The 19,406-nt window shown below is 43.7% G+C and overlaps 2 protein-coding genes across 5 annotated transcripts in view; one reads left to right on the top strand and one right to left on the bottom strand.

The window, feature by feature from the left end:
- LOC130269369 (colorectal mutant cancer protein-like) overlaps window positions 1-19,406 on the bottom strand; it is an 80,347-nt gene that overhangs the window by 54,939 nt on the left and 6,002 nt on the right. For 3 of the 4 annotated variants that reach the window (XM_056518102.1, XM_056518100.1, XM_056518101.1), the window contains exon 2: window positions 14,794-14,838. The exons of the other annotated variant lie outside the window; for it this stretch is intronic. The gene's annotated coding sequence lies outside the window, so the exon portion shown is untranslated. The remainder of the gene's footprint in view (window positions 1-14,793; window positions 14,839-19,406) is intronic. 4 annotated transcript variants of the gene reach the window in all.
- Window positions 2,193-19,406, top strand: part of BABAM1 (BRISC and BRCA1 A complex member 1) — a 47,545-nt gene continuing 30,331 nt past the window's right edge. The window contains exon 1 of the mRNA XM_056518111.1: window positions 2,193-2,216. The gene's annotated coding sequence lies outside the window, so the exon portion shown is untranslated. The remainder of the gene's footprint in view (window positions 2,217-19,406) is intronic.

Raw genomic sequence — 19,406 nt, 5'->3', positions numbered from 1 at the left:
GCTACCCGGTGCGGTCTGCAATGCGATTCGCATCACGCGATGCGATTGCATTCAGCACACTGCTCCTTACTTCCCCTGTCGTCCCTGTGTCTCCTCTGTTCTGCCTGCTTGCAGGCGCACGTCCCCGCCTCCTAGGGCATGAGCGTGGCGACTTTGTGAAATTTAAAGGGCCAGTGCTCACTTAATTGGTTCTTGCTGTTCCGTGACCCTATAAGTATAAGCAATTCCTTTTGACCCTTGCCGGATCTTTGTGCTATTATTGCCTTAGAGAAAGCGTTCAGTTTGTGTCTTGCCTTGCCGTGCATCTGACCCATTGCTACGTATCCTGACATTGCTCCTGTGCCGCCTGCCTTCTGACCTCTAGCTACGTGACCTGAACTTGCTACTGTGCCGCACGCCCTGACCTTCTACCTGTTCTGACTTTGTGTTGCCTCATCCTTCCTGTGCCACGTTACACCTTGGCTGCCTGTGTGGACGAGTCGTATCAGGGGTAGCAACCTGGGTGCTGCCTGCCGTAGCAAGTCCATCCCGCTTTGCGGCGGGCTCTGGTTAAAATCAGCTGCATCTTAGACTCTGCTCCCTGGTACGGCCCACACCGTCATCCACACAGGCTCAGCGGATCCACTTCACCTCTGCCGTAACACAAATCCACTCACCCATACTGCATTTGGTCACTGCCTGTTCCAACCTGCGTTTCGTAAGAGTTGACTTTTTCAAGGAACCATTTCTGTACCTGAAATAATTGCAGTGTGTGCAGTACACAGTCCTCACAGAGAGCTGTGGTCCCATTCCAGAGAATGCCGGGGGTGGGGAGAATTGCAGGTTTAGGGGGACCTTAAAGGGGATGTTTCACAGATGGGACCCCATTTGTATCACCAGATGATCGATAAGTAAAACTTAAAAGTGCAAGGATTATAAAAATGTGTTGCACTTAGAGCACTACCATCTATACAGGTACGTGGTATAAGGTAATGAATCAGCTGCCATGGATCCACCCAACAGCGATACAGGAATGGTGGTATCATAGTCACAAGACCGCACAGAACACTTGGAAATAAAGGATACTTTATCGGCGCTTCTAACAAAGGATACTTTTATTTAAACATAAAAGACAAACTATACAAGTAATTTTGTGCACTTACTGATGCGTTTGCTGGACCTTGCTCAAGCATGTGTGGTCTACCAGCACCAATAGCTGTTCTGTGGCTTTAGACTGTCTCGGGCAGCTTGGCAGCACAAGGTGTTGGGCCCACCAGAGACTTATAATTATACTAATTATGATTACATTCTATTGCAAAATAATATATTTTTCTAAAATCAATTATATTCTTGTTATATGTATATATGTTATTAATGTGTTACTGTCTTTGAAGGAGAGCAGTGAACCCCATGTGACCCTGTCTGCCAATGAAAACCCCTAAAGTCTCACCCTTATAGTATAGAAGAGATGCTGAGCCACAGTTTGGTTCAGGTGTGTGCTCCGAGTAGAGGCCTAGTTCAAATCTAATCTCACCTGGTCATACTGCAAGGATTACTCGCACAGTGGAAGTTCATGCCTCTGCAGAAAAGGTTTCAGTACCTCAGCAGGACCCAACCTACCAGGATTCATCCTTCAGTCTCACAAGTCAGTATTAATCTGTTTGGTGTAAGCACCACAAGTCCCAGAAAGGCAACAGGGCTCCCAAGGGGTTATAAATGCATATTGAAGTTGATTAGAAGCTTTTGTGTTCATTGATACATTTTTGGGGTAGATATTACTTTTTGATCACTTTATATTCTGTTTTTTTTACAAGATGGGATAAAAAGAGCTTTTTTTTAATGTAGTTCCAAATACAGGATGAAAAACTGGCATTTGTTTTATAGAACCATTCGCTATGGTTGTGCAGCTTTTTTTCCAATAAAACATTTTTATTAAATCAGTTTTTTTTTTTTTTTTTTTTTACAATGTAACACATTCATTACACTATTTATTAGTCTTAAAAGGGTATTTGAACAAGTGTACCTGTAAATACTTACTGCTCATAGTAAACTGCACTATGTAGTGCAGTATTTTATACCTGCCTGTCTGTTAGTGTTCCATTAACAGGCAGTTACAGGCTCCAGTAGATAACAGATATGTTAGGTCCTTGGCTGCCATGGTAACCCAGACAATGGCAGCAACAAGACTTCTGGAGGTGATGGGATTCAGGTGCGCTGGTCAGGAGTAGACACGTCAGGTAGGTAGAAGAATGATTTTTATTTAACCCTTTAACGACGCAGGACGTATATTTACGTCCTGCGCCGGCTCCCGCTATATGAAGTGGGATCGCGCCGCGATCCGGCATCATATCGCGTCTGTCCCGGCGCTCATCAACGGCCGGGACCCGCGGCTAATACCACACATCGCCGATCACGGCGATGTGTGGTATTAACCCTTTAGAAGAGGCAGTCAAAGCTGACCGCCGCTTCTAAAGCGAAAGTGAAAGTGACCCGGCTGCTCAGTCGGGCTGTTCGGGACCGCCGCGGTGAAATCGCGGCGTCCCGAACAGCTGACCGGACACCGGGAGGGCCCTTACCTGCCTCCTCGGTGTCCGATCGGCGAATGACTGCTCCATGCCTGAGATCCAGGCAGGAGCAGTCAAGCGCCGATAACACTGATCACAGGCGTGTTAATACACGCCTGTGATCTGTGTAAAAGATCAGTTTGTGCAGTGTTATAGGTCCCTATGGGACCTATAACACTGCAAAAAAAAAGTGTTAATAAAGGTCAACCCCTTCCCTAATAAAAGTTTGAATCAACCCCCTTTTCCCATAAAAAAAATTAAAGTGTAAAAAAAATAAACATATGTGGTATCGCCGCGTGCGTAAATGTCCGAACTATAAAAATATATAATTAATTAAACCGCACAGTCAATGGCGTGCGCGCAAAAAAATTCCAAAGTTAAAAAAAGCGTATTTTGGTCACTTTTCATACCATTAAAAAATGAATAAAAAGTGATCAAAAAGTCCGATCAAAACAAAAATTATACCGATAAAAACATCAGATCATGGCGCAAAAAAATGAGTCCTCATACCGCCCTGTAGGTGGAAAAATAAAAAAGTTATAGGGGTCAGAAGAGGACATTTTTAAACGTATAAATTTTCCTGCATGTAGTCATGATTTTTTCCAGAAGTGCGACAAAATCAAACCTATATAAGTAGGGTATCATTTTAACCGTATGGACCTACAGAATAATCATAAGGCATAATTTTTACCGAAATATGCACTGCCTAGAAACGGAAGCCCCCAAAAGTTACAAAATGGCGTTTTTTCTTCGATTTTGTCGCACAATGATTTTTTTTTCCGTTTCGCCGTGCATTTTTGGGTAAAATGACTAATGTCACTGCAAAGTAGAATTGGCGACGCAAAAAATAAGCCATAATATGGATTTTTAGGTGGAAAATTGAAAGGGTTGATTTTTAAAAGGTAAGGAGGAAAAAACGAAAGTGCAAAAACGGAAAAACCCTGAGTCCTTAAGGGGTTAAACAATGTAACGCGTTTCACCGCAGGTGCAGCTTCATCAGGCTTCATTCATGCCTGATGAACAGCACCTACGGTGAAACGCGTTACATTGTTTAAATAAAAATCATTCTTCTACCTACCTGATGTGTCTACTCCTGACCAGCGCCGCTGAATCCCATCCCCTCCAGAAGTGTTGTTGCTGCCATTGTCTTGTTTGGATGGGAAGGCTGCAGGCCGGATCTTGTTCTACACAACCGCATCTGGTAAGGGCATTCCCTATTTTATCCTTTCGACCCTGTACCTGCGGTAATACGCTATGGAGCGCTCTTCCTTGTTTTTCTATGGTAACCCAGAGGCTTTCTGTGTTCAGATCAAAGAGGTGCCATTGGGCTGATAGGGCTAGATATACCTGGACCAGATTCAGAAGTAGAAGAAGAACAGCACAGCCAATAGAAGAAAAAATTATTATTATCGTAAGGGGGTGCACGCAGCTCCTGGATCCTTGGTTAGGGGATCATCGTTCAAACAGAAGAGAAAATCTTGTCCACAGCACCAAAGTTCATGAAAAAATATGTGTTTTTTATTCCATAAAAGGTGTCAATACAACAGCGACGTTTCAGTCAGCTCAACCTGACCTTTCTCAAGCATCACACAACCAGTGCTAACCATATCTTTATAGAGGCACCAATTACAAATGGTACCAATTAGTGTGCAAAATCAATCATTAAATAAAGTGCAAATGCATAGTGTAAACAATACAAAAAATATATACACATAAGTAGCAAAAGTACAAAACCAAGAAGTATACAAAAGTGAGACTTATACACAATATAGTGCAGTAAATACATTAGGATAAACACTAATTGTGTTTAATTAATAAAGTGACACACATGTGTAGTCAGACATACAGGGTTAAAAAGGTGGGGGAACACACACTCACCGGATGACAAAGTATATCCACGCTATTACAGTATTCGGCATCAGGAAGTAACAACAGCGCCTGCGCGCCTCGTTCTCAGAGCGTCTCGTGTGGCAAGTAGATCTAGGCCAATCAGCGGATGGCGTCCAGGTGCCCATGGCGACGCGCCGCGAAATCTAACGCATGCGTACATCACCACGAGACAACCTGCGCCATCTTGAGTGTGGGAAACAAGCCTCTCATATATCCAAGGGAGCAAACTGAAAAAATAGTAAATCTCTATCAAGTATGACTACCAGGTAACAGTGTAAGGTCCTAGTCCCCTGCAACCATCGTACCATACAGACTCGGGAGGTCCGCACTCATGTGCATCGCCAGCATCCGGCTTTCGGAGGCTAGCATCGCACAGTGTGCACGCGACCCACATCTCCACACATCGTATGGAGGTGTGTGGTCACAGCACACAGATTCGCCGGCCACCCTAGGACCCTCTTGGTCCATAAACCACACACAAGATCACACAGTCAAGGACATTTGGACCAACCTGGAGTCTAGTATCAAAAATTATAATAACCAAAATGAACAGAACGAAAATAAAAAATAAATAATAAAAAACATAAAGTTAAAGAATAAAGATACCATACAGACCTCCCGAGTCTGTATGGTACGATGGTTGCAGGGGACTAGGACCTTACACTGTTACCTGGTAGTCATACTTGATAGAGATTTACTATTTTTTCAGTTTGCTCCCTTGGATATATGAGAGGCTTGTTTCCCACACTCAAGATGGCGCAGGTTGTCTCGTGGTGATGTACGCATGCGTTAGATTTCGCGGCGCGTCGCCATGGGCACCTGGATGCCATCCGCTGATTGGCCTAGATCTACTTGCCACACGAGACGCTCTGAGAACGAGGCGCGCAGGCGCTGTTGTTACTTCCTGATGCCGAATACTGTAATAGCGTGGATATACTTTGTCATCCGGTGAGTGTGTGTTCCCCCACCTTTTTAACCCTGTATGTCTGACTACACATGTGTGTCACTTTATTAATTAAACACAATTAGTGTTTATCCTAATGTATTTACTGCACTATATTGTGTATAAGTCTCACTTTTGTATACTTCTTGGTTTTGTACTTTTGCTACTTATGTGTATATATTTTTTGTATTGTTTACACTATGCATTTGCACTTTATTTAATGATTGATTTTGCACACTAATTGGTACCATTTGTAATTGGTGCCTCTATAAAGATATGGTTAGCACTGGTTGTGTGATGCTTGAGAAAGGTCAGGTTGAGCTGACTGAAACGTCGCTGTTGTATTGACACCTTTTATGGAATAAAAAACACATATTTTTTCATGAACTTTGGTGCTGTGGACAAGATTTTCTCTTCTGTTTGGACCAGATTCAGAGCTAGATATACCTGGACCTTCTACCTCACTACCAGCTCCATCATGATTACAATATTATACATTTTAAAGTCCCCATTTTGTTATAATTCTAATTTTTTATGTAGCTGTGTGTGCCCTTGGCCATTTTACAAGTTAAAGTTATCCCATATTCATAAGATAGGGGGAAACAAGGTGATCAAAAGGGGGAGGAGGGGTCCAACCATTGGGACCAGCGCTCACCAGAAGAGGGGAGAAATGTCTTTGGTAATTAAAGGGGTACTCCGGTGGAAATATATATATATATTTTTAAATCAACTGGTGCCAGAAAGTAAAACTGACTTGTAAATTATATCTATTAAAAAATCTTAATCCTTCCAGTACTTATTAGCTGCTGAATACTTATTATTTTCCTTTAGGAACACAGAGCTCTCTGCTGACATCACGAGCACAGTGCTCTCTGCTGACATCGCTGTCCATTTTAACCCCTTAAGGACCAAGCCCATTTTCACCTTAAGGACCAGAGCGCTTTTTTGTACATCTGACCACTGTCACTTTAAGCATTAATAACTCTGGGATGCTTTTACTTTCTATTGAAAGTTTTGCATTTTTCTAACTTTAAAGCTCTTTGCTTGTAAGGAAAATAGACATTACAAATTAATTATATATTGATTCACATATACAATATGTCTACTTTATGTTTGCATCATAAAGTTTACATGTTTGTACTTTTGGAAGACATCAGAGGGCTGGATTTTAAGAGCCTCCATATTAGAAATACCCCACAAATGACCCCATTATAACAACTGCACCCCTCAAAGTATTCAAAATGACATTGAGTAAGTGTGTTAATACTTAGTTGTTTCACAGGAATAGCAGCAAAGTGAAGGAGAAAATTCACAATCTTCATTTTTTACACTCGCATGTTCTTGTAGACCCAGTTTTTGAATTTTTACAAGTGGTAATAGGAGTGAAAAAAACAACAACATTTGTAACCCAATTTCTCTAGAGTAAGGAAATACCTCATATGTGTATGTCAAGTGAGCGCAGTAGAGGGCTCAGAATGGAAGGAGTAGCAATGGGATTTTGGAAAGTGAATTTTGCTGAAATGGTTTTTGGGGGGCATTTAGGAAGTCCCTATGGTGCCGGAACAGCAGAAACCCCCCACATGGCATATTTTGGAAACTACACCCATCAAGGCACGTAACAAGGGGTCCAGTGAGCCTTAACACCCCACAGGTGTTTGGCGACTTTTCGTTAAAGTCGGATGTGTAAATGAAAAAAAAAATGTTTTCACTAAAGTGCATTTTTTTTCCAAAAATGTACCATTTTTATAAAGGGTAATGGGAGAAAATTCCCCCCAAAATTTGTAACCCCATCTTTTTCCAGTATGGAAATACCCCATGTTAGGACGTAAAATGCTCTGTGGGCGAACTACAATGCTCAGAAGAGGAGTCACATTTGGCTTTTGGAAATGAAGCCCCTATGTGCCGGAACAGCAGAAAACTCCCCACATGGCATACTATTTTGGAAACTACACCCCTAAAGGAATGTAACAAGGGGTACAGTGAGCCTTAACACCCCACAGGTGTTTGACGACTTTTTGTTAAAGTCGGATGTGTAAATGAAAAAAAAATAATTCACCAAAATGCTGTTTTTCCCTCAAACTTTAAATTTTTACAAGGGTAATAGGAGAAAATGACCCCCAAAATTTGTAACCCCATTTCTTCTGAGTATGGAAACACCCCATGTGAGGACGTCAAGTGCTCTACTGGCGCACTACAATGCTCAGAAGAGGAGGAGCGCCATTGAGCTTTTGGAGAGAGAATTTGTTTGGAATGGAAGTCAGGGGCCATGTGCGTTTACAAAGCCCCCCATGGTGCCAGAACAGTGGAACAGAATTTAATAAGGGGTGCAGTAAGTATTTACACCCCACTGGCGTTTGACAGATCTTTGGAACAGTGGACTGTGCAAATGAAAAATAAAATTTTTCATTTTCACGGACCATTGTTCCAAAAATCTGTCAGACACCTGTGGGGTGTAAATGCTCACTGCACCCCTTATTGCATTACATGAGGGGTGTAGTTTCCAAAATGGGGTCACATGTCCCATAGTTTCCATTGTTCTGGCACTATGGGGGCTTTGTGAACACACATGGCCTTCAATTCTGGACAAATTTTCTCTCCAAAAGCCCAATGGTGCTCCTCCTCTTCTGAGCATTGTAGTTCACCCGCCGAGCACTTTACATCCACATATGGGGTATGTTCTTACTCAGAAGAAATGGGGTAACACATTTTGGGGGGCTTTTTTCCTATTTTCTCTTGTGGAAATGAAACATTTAGGGTAACACCAGCATTTTAGTGAAAAAAATTTATTTTTATATTTTCCCATCCAAATTTAATGGAAAACACCTGTGGGGTGTTAAGGCTCACTATACCCCTTGTTACATTCCGTGAGGGGTGTAGTTTCCAAAATGGGGTCACATGTGGGTATTAATTTTTTTGCGTTTATGTCAGAACCTGTTAGTTTTTGATATTATGCTGAGAAGCAATCAGATCATTATACAAGATTGTAGATGGGCACCATGTCTGTTTTTCTACCCGAATTCACACTGTGATTTCTATCCCCTCTTTCTTTTTTTTTTTTGAACATGTGCTGTACTCTTCCCCACCCCCTCAGCCCAAACCTATATAAGTAGTAGTTAGCTACACCTGGGCCATTTCTTTCTTAGCAGCCTCCCAGTCTGACTTGGAGAGCATGGTAAGTGAGCTATTACACCTTGTTCACATTGGTGTGGTGCTGTGCGGTGTCCGTTGCTGCCGTGTCTGTCGGGGGGTGCGGCCCATAGACTGGTTTGAGTGGCATTGGGGCCGCTCTGCCAGTGGGTCGTTCCCCCCCTGTGGGCATTGGTGTCGCGGCGGTGGTGGTCGCCGCCCGGTGCTGCGCCATTTTATGCTAGGGACGTTAGGGACCCACTCTGGTTAGGTGGCCTTGACGTGGTGAGTGGGCTTGTACTTTTTGATCAAAAATGTATACTAACAACCTGTTAGTTTTTGATATTATGCTGAGAAGCAATCAGATCATTATACAAGATTGTAGATGTGCACAATGTCTGTTTTTCTACCCGAATTAATTTTTTTGCGTTTATGTCGGAACCGCTGTAAAATCAGCCACCCCTGTGCAAATCACCAATTTAGGCCTCAAATGTACATAGTGCGCTCTCACTCCTGAGCCGTGTTGTGCGTTCGCAGAGCATTTTTACACCCACATTTTTACACCCACATGGGGCAACACCAGCATGTTAGTGTAAAAATTTTTAAATTTTTTTACACTAACAGGCTGTGTAGCCCCATACTTTTCCTTTTCATAAGGGGTAAAAGGAGAAAAAGCCCCTCAAAGTTTTTAGTGCAATTTCTCCCACGGAAATACCCCATGTGTGGCCCTAAACTGTTTCCTTGAAATACGACAGGGCTCTGAAGTGAGAGAGTGCCATGCGCAATTGAGGACTAAATTAGGGATTGCATAGGGGTAGACATAGGGGTATTCTACGCCGGTGATTCCCAAACAGGGTGTCTCCAGCTGTTGCTCAACTCCCAGCATTCCTGGACAGTCAGGGGCTGTCCGGAAATGCTGGGAGTTGTTGTTTTGCAACAGCTGGAGGCTCCGTATGATACGTTTTCCATTTTTATTGGGGGGGACAGTGTAAGGGGGTGTATATGTAGTGTTTTACCCTTTATTATCTGTTAGTGTAGTGTTTTTAGGGTACATTTGCACTGGCGGGTTACGGTGAGTTTCCCGCTAGGAATTTGCGCTGCGGCACAGCCCAAACTTGAAGCAGAAAACTCACTGTAAAGTTGCCTGTGTGAATGTACCCTGTACATTCAAATGGGGGGGGGGGGGGGGGCAAACCTCCAGCTGTTAAAACTACAACTCCCAGCATGTACTGACAAACTGTGCATGCTGGGAGTTGTACTTTTGCAACAGCTGGAGGCACACTGGTTGGAAAACCTTCAGTTAGATTCTATTACCTAACTCAGCATTTTCCAACCAGTGTGCCTCCAGCTGTTGCAAAACTACAACTCCCAGCATGTACTGATCGCCGAAGGGCATGCTGGGAGATGTAGTTATGCAACAGCTGGAGGTACGCAGCTACAACTCCCAGCATGCCAAGACAGCTGTTTGTTGTTTGGGCGTGCTGGGATTTGCAGTTTTGCAACATCTGGAGGGCTACAGTTTAGAGACCACTGCACAGTGATCTTCAAACTGTGGACCTCCAGATGTTGCAAAACTATAAATCCGAGGCATGCCCAGACAACAAATTGCTGTGTGGGCATGCTGGGATTTGTAGTTTTGCAAGATCTAGAGGGCCACAGTTTAGAGATCACTGCAAAGTGATCTCCAAACTGCAGCCCTCCAGGGAGCCGCATCGCCGTCCTCCTCTTCTGTCGATCCCCGCCACCGATCGCTGCCTGCTGCTGCCGCGGATGGGTAAGGGGACCTTCGGCACCGGTCCTCTGTCGGTTTACCCGTTCTGCCCCGCCTATTGTGGGTGGGCAGTACAGGGAAACCGAAAGTTAACCACCCCGCCCCCGATCTGCTATTGGTCGTTGCTCCTTGATGACCAATAGCAGGGATAGGAGGGGTGGCACCCCTGCCACCTCACTCCTATCCCTTCAGGGGGACCGTGGGTGTCTTGGACAACGATTCCTCTTATATTTCGGGTCACCATAGACTCGTAATGATCCGGAATTGGCGCAAATCGCCGGTGTGAATTCAACGGCGATTTGCGGTGATCGCCAACATGGGCATTTGTGCGTGGTGTCTGCTGATATATATCAGCAGTCACCCCTGTCCGGTCCCCGCCTGGTGCGCGGCAGGGTCCAAAATTCCCACGGGCGTACAGGTCCGCACTGGGTCCTTAAAGGGGTACTCTGGTGAAAAACTTTAATTTTTTTTTTTTTAAATCAACTGGTGCCAGAAAGTTAAACAGATTTGTAAATTAACTAAAGCAAAGAAGTGATATTCGGCACTGCTATTATAGGCTCTGACGGACAGTCGTGTATGACGCTAATACGGAGAAATATAAGTAGAGATGTGGTGGTGCACTGATACTTGGCAAAAGTTCAAATCTTCAAAAGGCAATGAAGGAATAGAATGAATCGGCAACTCACCAGTCTTCTCTTTAGAAAAGGTTCCTTTATTCAAACATACTCACAGCATGAAATGCAATCAGGGAGAGGGATCGGTGCGGGGGGGGGGGGGTAAAAGTAGTAGGCCTACTACTTTTACCCCCTCCCCCCCCTGAACCGATCCCTCTCCCTGATTGCATTTCATGCTGTGAGTATGTTTGAATAAAGGAACCTTTTCTAAGGAGAAGACTGGTGAGTTGCCGATTCATTCTATTCCTTCATTGCCTTTTGAAGATTTGTAAATTACTTCTATTAAAAAATCTTAATCCTTCCTGTACTTATTATCTGCTGAATACTAAAGCGGAAATTCTTTTCTTTTTGAAACACAGAACTGTCTGATGACATCACAAGCACAGTGCTCTCTACTGACACCTCTGTCCATTTTATGAACTGTCCAGAACAGCACATGTTTGCTATGGGGATTTCATTTTACTCTGGACAGTTCCTAAAAATGGACAGAGATGTCAGCAGAGAGCACTGTGCTCATGATGTCAGCAGACAGCTCTGTGTTTCAAACGGAAAAGAATTTCCACTGTAGTATTCAGCAGCTAATAAGTACAGGAAGGATTAAGATTATTTAATAGAAGTAATTTACAAATCTGTTTAACTTTCTGGCACCATTTGATTTAAAAAAAAAGTTTTTCATCGGAGTACCCCTTTAAGTACCTGGGTCCCTATGTGGTTAAAGGAGTAGAACATGCATGCAAAGCCAGTGTATTATTCATTGTAGAGAAACACAAAGAAATAGATCAGCTCACCAAAGTCCATATGTGTCAAGCATCAGGCAATAGTCCCGGAGCACGGAAGCAGGGAGCCGCCACTCCCCGTAACACTGAAAAAAGGAATAGAGGATAGGGTCCGGCTCCTGGGTAGAAGTATCCAATAAAATGTAACCTTTAATGGCAAATATTAAAACATGGAAATTCGCCACTGAGTGGCAAGTGACATGTCACTTAAAAAAAGGGGGTGAAACGCCGACGCGTTTCGAGCAGTTGCTCTGAACCCCTTAACGATGCAGGACGTATATTTACGTCCTGCGCCGGCTCCCGCGATATCATATCGCGTCGGTCCCGGCGCTCATCAACGGCCGGGACCCGCGGCTAATACCACACATCGCCGATCGCGGCGATGTGCGCTATTAACCCTTTAGAAGCGGCGGTCAAAGCTGACCGCCGCTTCTTAAGTGAAAGTGACCCGGCTGCTCAGTCGGGCTGTTCGGGTCCCTATGGGACCTATAAAACTGCAAAAAAAAAGTTAAAAAAAAGTGTTAATAAAGGTCATTTAACCCCTTCCCTAATAAAAGTTTGAATCACCCCCCTTTTCCCATAAAAAAAATAAAACAGTGTAAAAAATAAATAAAAATAAACATATGTGGTATTGCCGCGTACGTAAATGTCCGGACTATAAAAATATATAATTAATTAAACCACACGGTCAATGGCGTACGCGCAAAAAAATTCCAAAGTTAAAAAAAGCGCATTTTTGGTCACTTTTTATACCATTAAAAAATGAATAAAAAGTGATCAAAAAGTCCGATCAAAACAAAAATCATACCGATAAAAACTTCAGATCACGGCGCAAAAAATGAGTCCGCATACCGCCCTGTACGTGGAAAAGTAAAAAAGTTATAAGGGTCAGAAGATGACATTTTTGAACGTATACATTTTCCTGCATGTAGTTATGATTTTTTCCAGAAGTGCAACTAAATCAAACCTATATAAGTAGGGTATCATTTTAACCGTATGGACCTACAGAATAATAAGGTTTAATTTTTACCGAAATATGCACTGCGTAGAAACGGAAGCCCCCAAAAGTTACAAAATGGCGATTTTCTTCGATTTTGTCGCACAATGATTTTGTTTTCCCTTTCGCCGTGCATTTTTGGGTAAAATGACTAATGTCACTGCAAAGTAGAATTGGCGATGCAAAAAATAAGCCACAATATGGATTTTTAGGTGGAAAATTGAAAGGGTTATGATTTTTAAAAGGTATGGAGGAAAAAACAAAAGTGCAAAAACTGAAAAACCCTGAGTCCTTAAGGGGTTAATCATGGCGTTGGTACTTTGTCACACGGGGGTTTAAATACCCACTGGCATATGGTCGGGTCCCACCGTGGATACAAACTCCCCGCCTCCATCAAACAGGATGTTACGTGGCATATGGAAGGTAGCCGAAAAAATGTGCTACCTTCCATATGCCACGTCACATCCTGTTTGACGGAGGCGGGGAGTTTGTATCCACGGTGGGACCCGACCATATGCCAGTGGGTATTTAAACTCCCGTGTGACAAGGTACCAAGGCCATGATTAAGAGCAACTGCTCGAAACGCGTCGGCATTTCACCCCCTTTTTTTAAGTGACATGTCACTTGCCACTCAGTGGCGAATTTCCATGTTTTAATATTTGCCATTAAAGGTTAAGTTTTATTGGATACTTCTACCCAGGAGCCGGACCCTATCCTCTATTCCTTTTCTCAGTATTATTCATTGTCCCCACTATCACCTAGTTTATTCCTTATCCTATGAATAAGGGATAACTTTAAATAGTTGGGAATACCCCTTTAAAGTGTTAGTGCCCAGTTCCAATGGCTCCCTAAGCAGTGGTAACATAAAATATGAGTATGGGGGAGGAAAAGTCAACCAGTTGCCCATAGCAATCAATCAAATCACTTCTTTCATTTTTGAAAAGGCCTCTGAAAAATAAAAGAAGCAATCTGATTGGCTGCTATGAACAAGTGGTCAACTTTTCCTTAGCACAGGTCTTGATGAATCTCCCCCTATGTGTACACAGCATAAATAAGCATCAAAAAACATATGGCAGAAAATTGCAGAGTAGACTGGGACTTTTTACCACATATTTTCACTCTTCTGACCACACACTTTTTTTTTTTTTTAGCAGTTTTGGACATTGATGGGCTAATCTGCATCCTGGATTTCAAATTTTATTGAAATGAGTGCCACAAAAAATATGCAATGCGTATTTCCAAATTGCACTTTTTGCACACTTTTTGTTAGCGTATTGGCACATACTACACATCAAAATACTTGCAGAAACCATGGAGTGAACCCAGCCTAATGGTCTAAGAAAAAAGAGGCCTTTTCTGTTTTCTTGTTTCTAAAAGAATGCTGTCCCTTCTACTTGCACCCAGTGAGTCCTTATCAGTGTGTGCACAAGCTATACCCTGAGGAAACTTTTACACATATGAATGATTCATATGAATATTATTTCTTGTTCTTTTCTAAATGTGAACATGTATTTTGCATTACGTGATATACAGAGCATTGTGCATACCCATTTATAAAGTTCAGTTCATAGGGAGTGGTTATATAATCCAAGAAACAGGAAAATCTAATATCCTGCTTGGTTATAATAGAATATACAGCCAGTCTGACAAACAACTGTATATAAATAGACATTGCACTACAAAAGCAAAAATGATAACGTATAATCTAAAACAATGCCTTTTTTTTCTTTTTAACGTGTAGCAATTGGAAACTTTATTGTTGTGCAGCATTAGGAAACTTTATTTAGAATTGGCTTTTATTTTCCTTTAGTTAGAAACAGCTTTAAAAGTGAATTAAGTATAAACAGGTTGTGCATATGGAATAATTAAGTAAAATGAATAATAAATAAATAAATAAAAAGTTAATATAAAATGTTAAAAGTAAAAGCTGTTTCATGTTATACAAGGTTCTGCCCCTACTATACCAGCAAAGCATATCAAGCGATAGTAATGGTTATCACAATATATAACATCTACAAGTTGACAACAAAGCTGATCTTATTAACAAGGAATATGAAGGCGTTCACTACTTACCACTTATATTCAGACCATCCGACGTAGCCAGAAGCCTGTAGCACACTGGAAACAAGAAGAGGAAACAGGACAATGATTTCATAGCAAGGGGCTTCCTGAGGAAAAGTGGTATACTGTGACGGCAAGGTTTGTTTGTGTAGTATTTTCATAAACATTCATTCCAACTAGTTTCATTTTACAATTAAATATAAATGAGCTAAATATCATATTGTATTTTTTTTTTAAGGAAAGGTGACCATTATTGTACTTTCCTCTATTGATGGATGATAACTTTTGATAACTTTTTACATTGTTAACCACTCCCATTTATCTCACTATGCCTATTTTTTGCTTTCATTATGTATCTATCTTAAATCTTTGAAAATATTGATATATATGGGTGGTATATACTCTGCAATTTGCTTTGCATACAAGAAACGTTATGTTTTAACCCATGTTTGTGGGTCAGCTACCACAGGTCAAAACATTTCTGTGAATTTAACGTTTGGATTTGTTGGGGCCATGGAGTTGTGGATCATGTGCCATTGTGTTTGGTCATAGGCCACGATGATATATAGAACTCACATAGGAGGAGATTTATCAATACCTGTGTAGATGAAAAGTTGACCAGTTGCCCATAGTAACCAATTAGATGGCTTCTTTCATTTTTCAGAGGCCTTGTTAAGAATGTAAGACGCAAGCTGATTGGTTGCTATGGGCAACTGGTTAACTTTGCCTCTCCATAGGTTTTGATACATCTCCCCCATAGTGTCTAGACACTTTTCAAAACCATCAAGGAAAGTGCAAAGTGTCTAGGCTTCGATCCAGTTAAAAGTTAATAGGGTCTATCTACAGATAATATGATGGTTTATTCACTAGTGCTACAGTATTTGCTGCACAGCTAAGAAGCCTGATGTTAAAATACATGCAGATGTATAGAGAATTGGATGTGTTTTTGCAAGGCAGCTCTTTGCGCAGCAATAGCTCTAACACACTTCTTCTGTGTGTAAACCCAGCCTTAGGGTATCAGGAAAAGTAGTTACATTGAAGACAAAATGTTAACCCCTTCCCGCTATAGAACATATTCATACTTCCCAGTAGGGATCGACCGATTATCGGTATGGCCGATAATCACGATCTTGGGCATTATCGGTATCGGCAATTACCTTGCCGATAATGCCCCCCGCACCGCCCCCACCGCACCGCAACCGCCCACCCCCCAACCTGCCGGACCGCGATCGCCCCCCCCCAGACCCACCGCACTGCGTCGCACCCCCCACCGTAGTGCTGGCCGGTATACCAGTATGAACCGGATACCGTTTTTTTTCTCCCACGGTATGGATTTTTGCCCATACCGCTATACCGGTCGGGCCCCTCCCCCACCCTCCGAGTCAATAAAAAAAAATTAAACTTACCCGTAATGGGGGTGGTCCGGGCCATCCATCCTTCCTGTAGTGTCCGGCGGCATTCCGAGTGGAGGGTGAACCGGTCCGGGCTGTCCTTCTTCTCCGGGGGTGCTCTTCTCCACTCCGGGCAGGCTCCGGCCTAGTACGCTGCATAGACACTGCTACGCTGTGACGTCAGATGCGTTGCTGCGCACGGACATCACTGCGCAGCGGCGTCTATGCTGCGTTACTAGGCCGGAGCCTGCCCGGAGTGGAGAAGAGCACCCCCGGAGAAGGACAGCCCGGACCGGTTCACCCTCGCGGGGGGATAAATAGCCGATAACTTATACCGGAATATCGGTATAAGTTATCGGCTATCGGCCCTAACCTCCACCGATTATCGTATCGGCCCTAAAAAAAGATATCGGTCGATCCCTACTTCCCAGCACCCAACTTGTTCGCACGCTGGGACATATGGATACATCCTAGCGATCTCCTGCACTGCCGCAGGCAACGCAGGAGATCGGTGGCGGGATCCGGCTGTCAATCACAGCCGGGGTCCCGCCGCAGCTGCCGGGGGTGCCAGTCCCGGCAGCATTAACCCCATAGATGCTGTGATCAATCCGGATCACAGCATCTATGGTGTTGACAGGGGGAGCGGGCTCCCCCTGTTCACCAAAGGTGGCGCCGTGATACCATCAGGGGTTGCCGTTGCTTGCTATGGCAGCAGGAGGTCAGATGATGACCTCCTGTCTGCCTGCTACGGAAGCCTGGATCGCATAGTCTGTAGTGTCTGCAGCAGATCAGGTTATACTGTGCTGCAGTACAAATGTATTGCAGCATAGCATAACCTGAAAAAGTGAAAAATAAAATAATAAAAGGTTGTTCAATATATGTATGAAGTGTAAAGAAAAAGAATAATGCCCCTTTTCCAATAAAACCCTGTATTGTCATCAAAAAAGATTAAACTAACCCCGGCAGGAGGGGTAACAAAAACCTCTATAACAGTATGTGTTCTAATAAGACATAACTTTTAATCAAAAATATAAAGTAAAAGGTGAGAAACAATACCACATGATTAATAACACTAACCCAATCACATAACACTGATGACACTGAATAGACAGATCCCTAACCAAGCCAACCTTTTGGTCAGTATATTTGTTGGTCACTTGCCTTAACCTCTTCAGGACATAGGGCGTATGGATACGCCCTGCATTCCGAGTCCTTAAGGACCGAGGGCGTACCCATTACGGTCCCCACCGCTAGCCGGTTGGGGACCGGAGCCGGATGCCTGCTGAGATCGTTCAGCAGGCATCCCGGCATATCGCCCAGGGGGGTCATTATGCCCCCCCCCCCATGCCGGCGATCGCCGCAGATCGCTGGACAATTCAGTCCAGCGATCTGCGGCGATTCCGGGTCAATCGGGTCTCCAGTGACCCGGTGACCCGGAATTACAGGCTGCAGGGGTGAGGTGGCACTGGTGCCACCTCACGATCGCACGATCGCACTGATTCGTCGGCCGGATTACCGGCCGACCAATCAGGGCGCCTGCTGCGGGTGTCACTCCCGCACCCGCTCCGCCCCTCTTCCGGAGGACATGAGCGGGTGTGGGACGTGCACCCCGGGTGCTGGGGACCCCGATCCCCGGCGTCAATGTTGGGATCGGGGCCCCAGGAGCAGCAGCGGCGGCGAGGGACTGACCTCATGCGGCTGGATCGTTGGAGGTGAGTGACAGCCTCCTGCTGTTGCTTAGCAACAGCTCCCAGCATGCAAAAAGGGCATGCTGGGAGCTGTAGTTATGCAACAGCAGGAGGCAGACCACCACAACTCCCAGCATTCCCTTATGGGCATGCTGGGACTTATGGTTTTGCAACAGCTGGAGGCACATTTTTTCTATGGAAAAGTGTACCTTCAGCTGTTGTATAACTACAACTCCCAGCTTGCACAAACAGCTAAAGTGCATGCTGGGAGTTGTAGTGGTGCATCTGGTGGTTGCATAACTACAACAACTCCCAGCATGCCCGTTGGCTGTCGGTGACTGCTGAGAGTTGTAGTTTTGCAACAGCTGAAGGCACACTGGTTGTGAAACTTAAGAGTTTTTTTTTTTTTACCTAACTCAGTGTTTCACGACCGGTGTGCCTCCAGCTGTTGCAAACTCCAACTCTCAGCAGTCAATGTACACCATGCACCGTACATGCTGGGAGTTGTAGTTTTGCAACAGCTGGAGGCACACTGGTTGTGAAACACTGAATTAGGTCACAAACTCAGTGATACATAACCAGTGTGCCTACAGTTGTTGCAAAACTACAACTCTCAGCAGTCACCGACAGCCAACGGGCATGCTGGCAGTTGTAGTTATGCAACAGCTGGATGTCCCCCCCCCCCCCAATGTGAACGTACAGGGTACACTCACATGGGCGGAGGTTTACAGTAAGTATCTGGCTGCAAGTTTGAGCTGCCGCAAACTTTCTGCTGCAGCTCAAACTGCCAGCGAGAAACTACTGTGAACCCCCGCCCGTGCGACTGTACCCTAAAAACACTACACTACACTACCAAAAAATAAAATAAAAAGTAAAACACACTACATATACACATACCCCTACACAGCCCCCCTCCCCTCCCCAATAAAAATGAAAAACGTCTGGTACGCCACTGTTTCCAGAACGGAGCCTCCAGCTGTTGCAAAACAACAACTCCCAGTATTGTCGGACAGCCGTTGACTGTCCAGGCATGCTGGGAGTTTTGCGCAAGTGCTTTTTTTTCCCATTTTTTGCGCACGTTTTGGTAGAGCATGTCGTCCAGATATGGCTGAATCAGGGTACCTTGGAGTAACATCTATAGTACACATGGATTTATTACCTGCGTTCTTTTCCTTTGCACCAAAAATTTTGACGCACGTGCGTCTTTTTCCCCATAAATATAAGCCAACTTTAACTGCACGTAGCAATCCTTTCTATTTCTGAAGGAAAGTTCTACTAAGGAACCACCAGAATGTTATAACTTTCCTATCTCAATTCCTCATTTGGTTTGCTTTATATTGCTTTTTACTCCTTGGTTATTCCAAAGCACTTTTAAAATAATTTGCACATAGAATATTTGTTTACAGTTCAGTTATTCATTAGATCACTTGTATATTGGTATTTTATGATCCAACAATTTAATACATTTACATAGGAAATGTTTGATAGCTTACTTCATTGAACAAGCTCCGCCACATTAAAATACACTTAACACTGTAGATCATTG

The sequence above is a fragment of the Hyla sarda genome, chromosome 1 (assembly GCF_029499605.1).
Source record: "Hyla sarda isolate aHylSar1 chromosome 1, aHylSar1.hap1, whole genome shotgun sequence".
Classification (NCBI taxonomy): domain Eukaryota; kingdom Metazoa; phylum Chordata; class Amphibia; order Anura; family Hylidae; genus Hyla; species Hyla sarda.
Note: the sequence above shows the minus strand (reverse complement) of the source record. Positions and strands in the feature narration are given on the sequence as shown.